General features: G+C 41.2%; 1 long non-coding RNA gene across 1 annotated transcript; it reads left to right on the top strand.

The window, feature by feature from the left end:
- The first annotated feature begins 1,223 nt into the window (after positions 1-1,223).
- On the top strand, positions 1,224-3,707 carry LOC105529024. The gene is made up of 3 exons (XR_001004440.1): positions 1,224-1,398; positions 1,885-2,009; positions 3,183-3,707. It is a non-coding gene; the product is annotated as an uncharacterized LOC105529024 (long non-coding RNA).
- Positions 3,708-6,795: the final 3,088 nt, after the last annotated feature.

The following is a 6,795-nucleotide window of genomic DNA, read 5'->3' on the forward strand; positions in this document are numbered from 1 at the left end:
ATTCTTTTTTGTGGGGCTGTCCTGTGCATTGTAGGATTTTTAGCAGCATCTCTGGCCTCTATCCACTAGATGCCAGTAGCACCTCCTCCCAGCTGTAACAACCAAATATATTTCCAGACATTGTCAAATGTGCCTGGGGGTAAAGGGACAAAATTACCACTGGTTGAGAACCACTGCATATAATCATGCTGGCATAGTGAAAGGATGCAAACTTTGGCATCAAATGTGCATGAGTTGAACTCTAGCTTTCTGGGGTGAACATTTGAATTTTGGGGGCACTCCGTGCCCACTCCCTGTTTCTAACAGTAACTCATTTTCCTTTGGGGGAACAATCTTTTTTGTCCCACTGTATGTAGACTTGATGAGACTCTGAGTCTCAGAAACCATGTCTTGCCCACCCTTCTCCAAAGTGGAACTGAGCTCAGTCCATCCCATACTTTCTCCCAGCACTTCTACCATCTTGAGCAGAGTAATAGCAAGAATGGGAAAAAACTTTGGCGTGAATTGACTGCTAGATGGGATGGTTGTATCTGTATTTATCCAATACTCTATGCTTGCATCTATCCTAACACCTGTCCCTTTTCTGATTTGGGTTTCTAGATTCCCATTCTCTCTGTATCCCAATATCTCTCCAATTAATGACCTTTTTGGCTAAATATGCCAGGGTTGTTTTCTGTTGCTTACCTGCAAAGATACCTCTATTTACTAGCTTTGTATCTTTGTATTTTGAACTGGTCTCTTCACATCTCAAACCTATGTTCCCCTTCTGCGGATTGAAAATTAAAGCTATTTACCTTTCAAATGCAAAAGATGCTCTCTCCATAATCTCTTTAAAGTCTACCTATCCTTCATTAGTCTAGGTTCTGTGCTAAATCCTGGAGATGAACAAGACAAAACCTATGTTTTTGTGAGACTCATTTTCTTCCTGTGACAAAAGTAACAGCAGGACTCAGACAACAAAACAAAGCGGGAAAAAAAAAAAAAAAAAAGCAAAAAACACAGTACCAGCAGGTCAAACAGCATTGGCTGAAATCGGCCTTTATCCTCAGCATGGCTCCAAATCACTTCATTTTGCGCTTGCTCCTTGCTAATGGTCTCCCCCCTCCTTTTCAGCACAGAATGCAGTGTTGGGAGGGGAGAGAAGGTTCCTATCAAGGAGCTTTATGCATTCATTATTCTGTGCCCCAGCCTGGCCAAAGCTGCTGAAGTGTCTGAGATTCTGCAGTACTGCTCTGTTAGCAGCAGGAGCAAATAAAAGAATTCAGTGTCAGCATTTTCTGTTTCTCATCTGACAAACAAGGTCAGGTACTTCTTTGAACAACCCAGTTCCAATAGCTGTGAAACATAAAGAGACAAGGAGGGAAAGGTTTTCCAGAAAGGCTGGTGGTTAGGCACAAGGTGGGTTTAAGTTTTCAGCTTTTGTTGTGGGAGAGGAAAGTTCCCCTCATCCCAGGCATCCCTTTTTCAGAATGGGGAAAAAGAATCCAGGGTGAAAGGCTCTTTTGTACTTCTTTGCTTCTTGCACTGAAATGCCAGGTGCAGAACTTGGTTCCCAGGGAAATCAGAACGTCATTGCCATCAAGGTTTATGGCCATTAGTCCTGATTCTTACTGTTTGTCAATGGCACTAAAAACTCTGAGCATTGAAGCAGATGGAAGAGAAAGTTGTACAAGCAGTTGGAAGAAACGGGTGCTCTGGAGATCAAGGCTGAAGTGAGGAGTTTTGAGAGCTCAGGTTCAGGCTGCCAGGATTGTACCTCTCCCCCAGCAATCCTCTGCCAAGTGAGCCCTTTACATGCAAGGCAATTTATGTCCCCACAACCTCTCTGCGCACCCTCTGTTTTCAACTCCCCAGGGGTAAATTTTTCAGCCTCTTTCTTTATAGCAAATTACACCATTGATGTCATCCTGACGAATGAAACAAGAGAATAGTATTTATCAGAGAAAGTCTGGTGAGTTAAGTCCAAGGCCACAGGAAAAAACAAGCCCTGCTGGGCTGCCCCTCCTTTGGTAAGTAACTAAGCACTACATATTCTGTTTTCTGTGGATTGGTGTTTTTTCTAAAAGTTTGAGGGGGTGGTTGTTGTTGTTTGTTTGTTTTTGAGACAAAGTCTTTGCTCTGTCACCCAGGCTGGAGTGTAGCGGTGCAATCTCAGCTCACTTCAACCTCTGCCTCCCAGGTTCGAGTGATTCTCCTGCCTCAGCCTTTCAAGTAGTTGGGACTACAGGCGTGTACCACTATGCCTGGCTTATTTTTGTATTTTTAGTAGAGACAGGGTTTCATCATGTTGGCCAGCCTGGTCTCAAACTCCTGACTTCAAGTGATCCACCTGCCTCGGCTTCCCAAAGTGCTGGGATTACAGGCATAAACCACTGCACCCACCCTCTTTGTAAAATGTTTAATGAAACATTGAAAGCTGTTTCTGGGCAGAGAAAAGTGTGACACCAGTACAGACCCCAGATTTTCTGTTGGATATCTTTACCTGGATGCCCCACAATATCCTCAAAACTAACCTGTCTTCAGACAATCTCATAACCTTCATCCACAAACTTATCTTCCTCCTGTTCCCCCTCTCTTAGTGAGTGGCACCGTCATCCACATAATTGCCTATCCAGACACCTGGGAGTCATCTTAATTGCTCCCTCTCCCACACATCCTGGCTGTCCTAACATTCCGTAGGTAGACAAAGCCCGCATCCCCTCAAAACTGTCATCTGCTATTTATCCCCACTGCTGCTCTCTTATTCCAGGACAGTATTGTCTTGGGAGTGCCAGTAAGGAGAAAGACAGTCAGCCCCAAATAATATAAGTAAACTCAAAGTCACTTTCCATAATACCTCATCCCCAATCCTAGTCCCCTCCCAAAGGTGAGTACTGACTATTGCTAGGAGTTTGATGTGTAAGCCTCCTGTTTCTATGCCTTTTCAGCTGTATCCCTGTACATACAAAAATATATGACTGGTTCACATAAATGTTCTACATAAAATATCCTGCACTTAAAAATTTTACCCAGCAACTATCTTGAAGGTATTTCCATGTAGGTATAAATAAATCTTTTAAAATCTGTCTAGTATTCCAGGGTGGAGGACATCTGTCCTTTCGCCAGAACCTTGATTTTCCCTTGGGAAATCACCTCCTATACTATTTGTTCATGTGGCTGAGCACCTTACCTGTTCCCTTCAGGAGTGGGACTATGATCCACATCAGGCCAATCCATGCCACAGAATGGTCTAGGCATTAGATGAGTGCCCCAATCTGAGCCAATGAAGGTCATTGCTGAGGCATTTTGCTGGTTGCTAGGCTGCAGGCATCCCAGGCTTCCTGCTGCCCTTATGTCTACAAACTGTGGTCTGGAACATTCCAGGAGCCACTTTTATCACTTGCAGCAATCTTCTTCAGTGAGTTCCCCAGGACTTGATTTCATCTTACAATCTGATTCCATGTGTCTCCCATATTTTAAGGATTCTTTATAATTTCTGGCTTACAGAGAACAAACATTATTTTTTGTTTTCCTGGTCTGTTTTAGATTTCCGAAAATAACTCTGTCACTTCTGTTATATGGTATCATTACTTGTAATTATCTATTTACTTATCTGTCTCTGGACTGGACTCTTGACAGACAGGCAATAACTAATTATCTGCCTGGCATTTGGTAGTCACTCATAAATGGTTTATTGCATTACTAACTAAATAAAAAAGTTGACCTTGCATTCACCTCTTCTGGATAGTTCAAGAGACTCTAATGCTTTTTAAAGTACAGTTTTTATACTAGCTTACAGTCGATTATTGTTCAGAAAATATTTATTCCGCCTAACAGAATTATGTGAAAGAAATACATTTCTTCTTCCTTGATGTTAACCTTGGACATGGGACACTCCTGGGCCAGTGGTATGTTAGTGGACAAGATGTGAGTGAAGACTCAGCATGTGCATGAGGGTCAGACTTGCCATCTCACGCAACTGCTTTTCTCAGTGAGAAGAACTTCCCTCAGAAAAATGCTGGTTCAGGGAGATGAGAGACACGTGGAACAGATTTGGACCCAAACAATAGCTGAAAGCCAAGTTCAGGCTAGATAAACTGAACTAAAGTTTATCTCCATGTGGACGAGTGAGAAGAAGATGCTTATTTTCTGCCACTGAGATTTAGGGGGTGAGGGGGACGTCATGACACAATATTACTATGGCAATACCAGCTGAAGCACACCTACATCAGAATCACCTAGAGTGCTTGTTGTGAATGTGGTTTCTGAGCCCCAATCTAGGTCTAGTAAGTGATCATCTCTGGAGTGTTTTTAGAAATGTATATTTTAGCAAGACCCTCAGAAAACTTTTATGCTCACTGCTGGGCTACAGACAATATTTATCAGCATGCTATTTTCAGTGACAAGGAAAGAGCAGTTGGTTAGCACCCAGAGAGCTGCTACATTTACCTACATAAAACTTCTGAGAGATGTAGCACTGTAAAAAGGACAGGAAACAAGGTTTTCTCACCAAATCATTTAATTAAAGGAGAGAAATTGAGAAACATAAAGACACCTTGAGGTCATTTATAAACACAGTGTTGCTCAAAAAGCTGTTCTTTCATACAGGTACATAGTTGACATCATTTACTTAAATTTGAAAAAATTAAAACTAATCAGTCTGAGAACATCAATGGCAACACAATATTCATTAATTTAACATGGCAACATAACATTCATTAATTGAACATGTATTTAGTAAGGGCTTACTAAATACTAGGAATTCTGGAGAACACTAAAAATATCAAATATGCGTAAGATAGTGTTTGTCTAGTCTGTTTTCCTTTGCTATAACAGAATACCACAGACTGGGCAATTTATAAATGATGGAAGTTTATTTGGCTCATGGTTCTGGAGACTGGGAAGTCCAAGAACATGGCACTGTCATCTGATGAGTCATCTCATGGCCAAACAGTAAAAAGGCAAATGAGTGCAAGAGACAGAGAAAAATTTGTGGTCAAACTTATTTTTTTATCACAAGCACAATCCTATGAAAACTAACCCACTCCCATGATAGCAATATTAATCCATTCAAAAGGGCAGAGCCCTAGTGACCTAATAACCTCTTAAAGGCCCCACCTACCAATACTGTTATATTGGCAGTTAAATTTTAGCGTGAGTTCTGGAGGGGACATTCAAGCCATAGACATATTTTTACCCAAAGAATTTCCAGTCTACCTAGTCATGATCCCTCTGTGTGCAGGTGTGGGTGTTTGGGAGTTCCAAAGAAAATAGGTTATGCCATTCTTGCCTTCTAAATGTTGCATGGAATGTCTTTATCACCTTTCTGATCATTTTTTCTCTTTGGAACCCACCTTGACTCTTGTCTCATGGGGGAATTATTTAAAGTAGATGGCAAGACAAAATTATTTCTCCCTTTAGCTCTGAATTCACCTAAGCACTCTTCTCCCAGAATGCCTCCTAAGTGTACTGCATCCTGCCAGGAAATTTCACCACTCAGCTCCCATGTAGGAGGCCAGGGCTCCTGAACTCAGGCTCTACAGTTTCATTCTGGGTACAAGCATTGCTAATGAACAAGAAACATTGCAGTGTAGCACTATTATAATCACGCTTTCAGTAGCAGATGAAATAAGACTGAAATTCATAAGGAGTCTTACTCTGTGATTAATACGTTGTAGAAACAAATATTGATTTCTTGTTTGTTCATCTGAAGTTTATCTGCTAACCTCAGAAGATAGTTTACTGAAGTAACCTTTGGTCACTGACAATAGAGAACACCTAATGTACTTACTTTTTTTTCTAACAATATAACATCATGTACCTAGTGATAGAGGCAGGAGGATTATTCTCTGCCTCCTCCCACTTCAATTGCCAGCATATCCTAATTCTTCTTAGACACAGGACAAGAGCTCAGGACCCACCAAACCTGGGTACAAAGAAGGCTGTAACAGTGGTGGGGCTGAGCCAGCCTCAGAGCCATAGGCCAAAGCAGGGCAACAGGGTTGACAGAGCTGTTAACACGCCGCCATCCACCTGGGCAGGGTTGTCACCAGCCAGGGGTCTCCAGCTGGCAGAATGACCAAGAAGAATCCTGCGTCACTAGCAAATTGCCCTGTGATGTATTTCACATTACTCATCCAAACCAAGGCTTTGTCCTGTGGGACTCAACTTCTAAAAAAAAAATCTAGATTCATATCATAAGGATGTCATCCTTATATAAAATTATAGAAGAGCCCTTGCTTTCTGAGTTGTCAGAGACAGTACTTCCTAACATACAAATTGCCTTCTAGCAAGATTTGAAGCAGACATTCTTTTCCCAACTACACATGTTTTGCTATGACATTTTACAAAAATAAATCCCTCAATAATAACCAGAGATTGTATTGTTTTGTATTTTATTTATAGTACAGTAATACTACTAGAGTTATCTCTCTTTTGAATATTATCATTAATCTCATTTTTTTCAAGTCATGTTGAAATAATCAATGCAGTTAAACATTCCCAGGTAGACTCCAGTAGGGTTTGATTTTTTAATGTAATTTAAATTCGGTTACAAAGTGTTTCACTGAAATGCCACTTACTGGTTTGCGGCTTAAAAAGTTCCTTCTTGGTGACAGCTTAGAAGCCAACTTCACTGAAAACAACAGATTGTACTGGTTTCCTTTAGATATGTACAATACTTCATCAAACCAGAGAATCTAATTGCTGCGAAGGGCACTCTAGAGATTACTCAATCCAGCCCCGTTATTTTGCAAATGAGGAGAATGAGGTTTACAAGAGAGAAATGGCAGCTGAACTACAGTTACGCAAGTAGTT

This window comes from Mandrillus leucophaeus, unplaced genomic scaffold (genome assembly GCF_000951045.1).
Source record: "Mandrillus leucophaeus isolate KB7577 unplaced genomic scaffold, Mleu.le_1.0 Scaffold740, whole genome shotgun sequence".
Lineage (NCBI taxonomy): Eukaryota > Metazoa > Chordata > Mammalia > Primates > Cercopithecidae > Mandrillus > Mandrillus leucophaeus.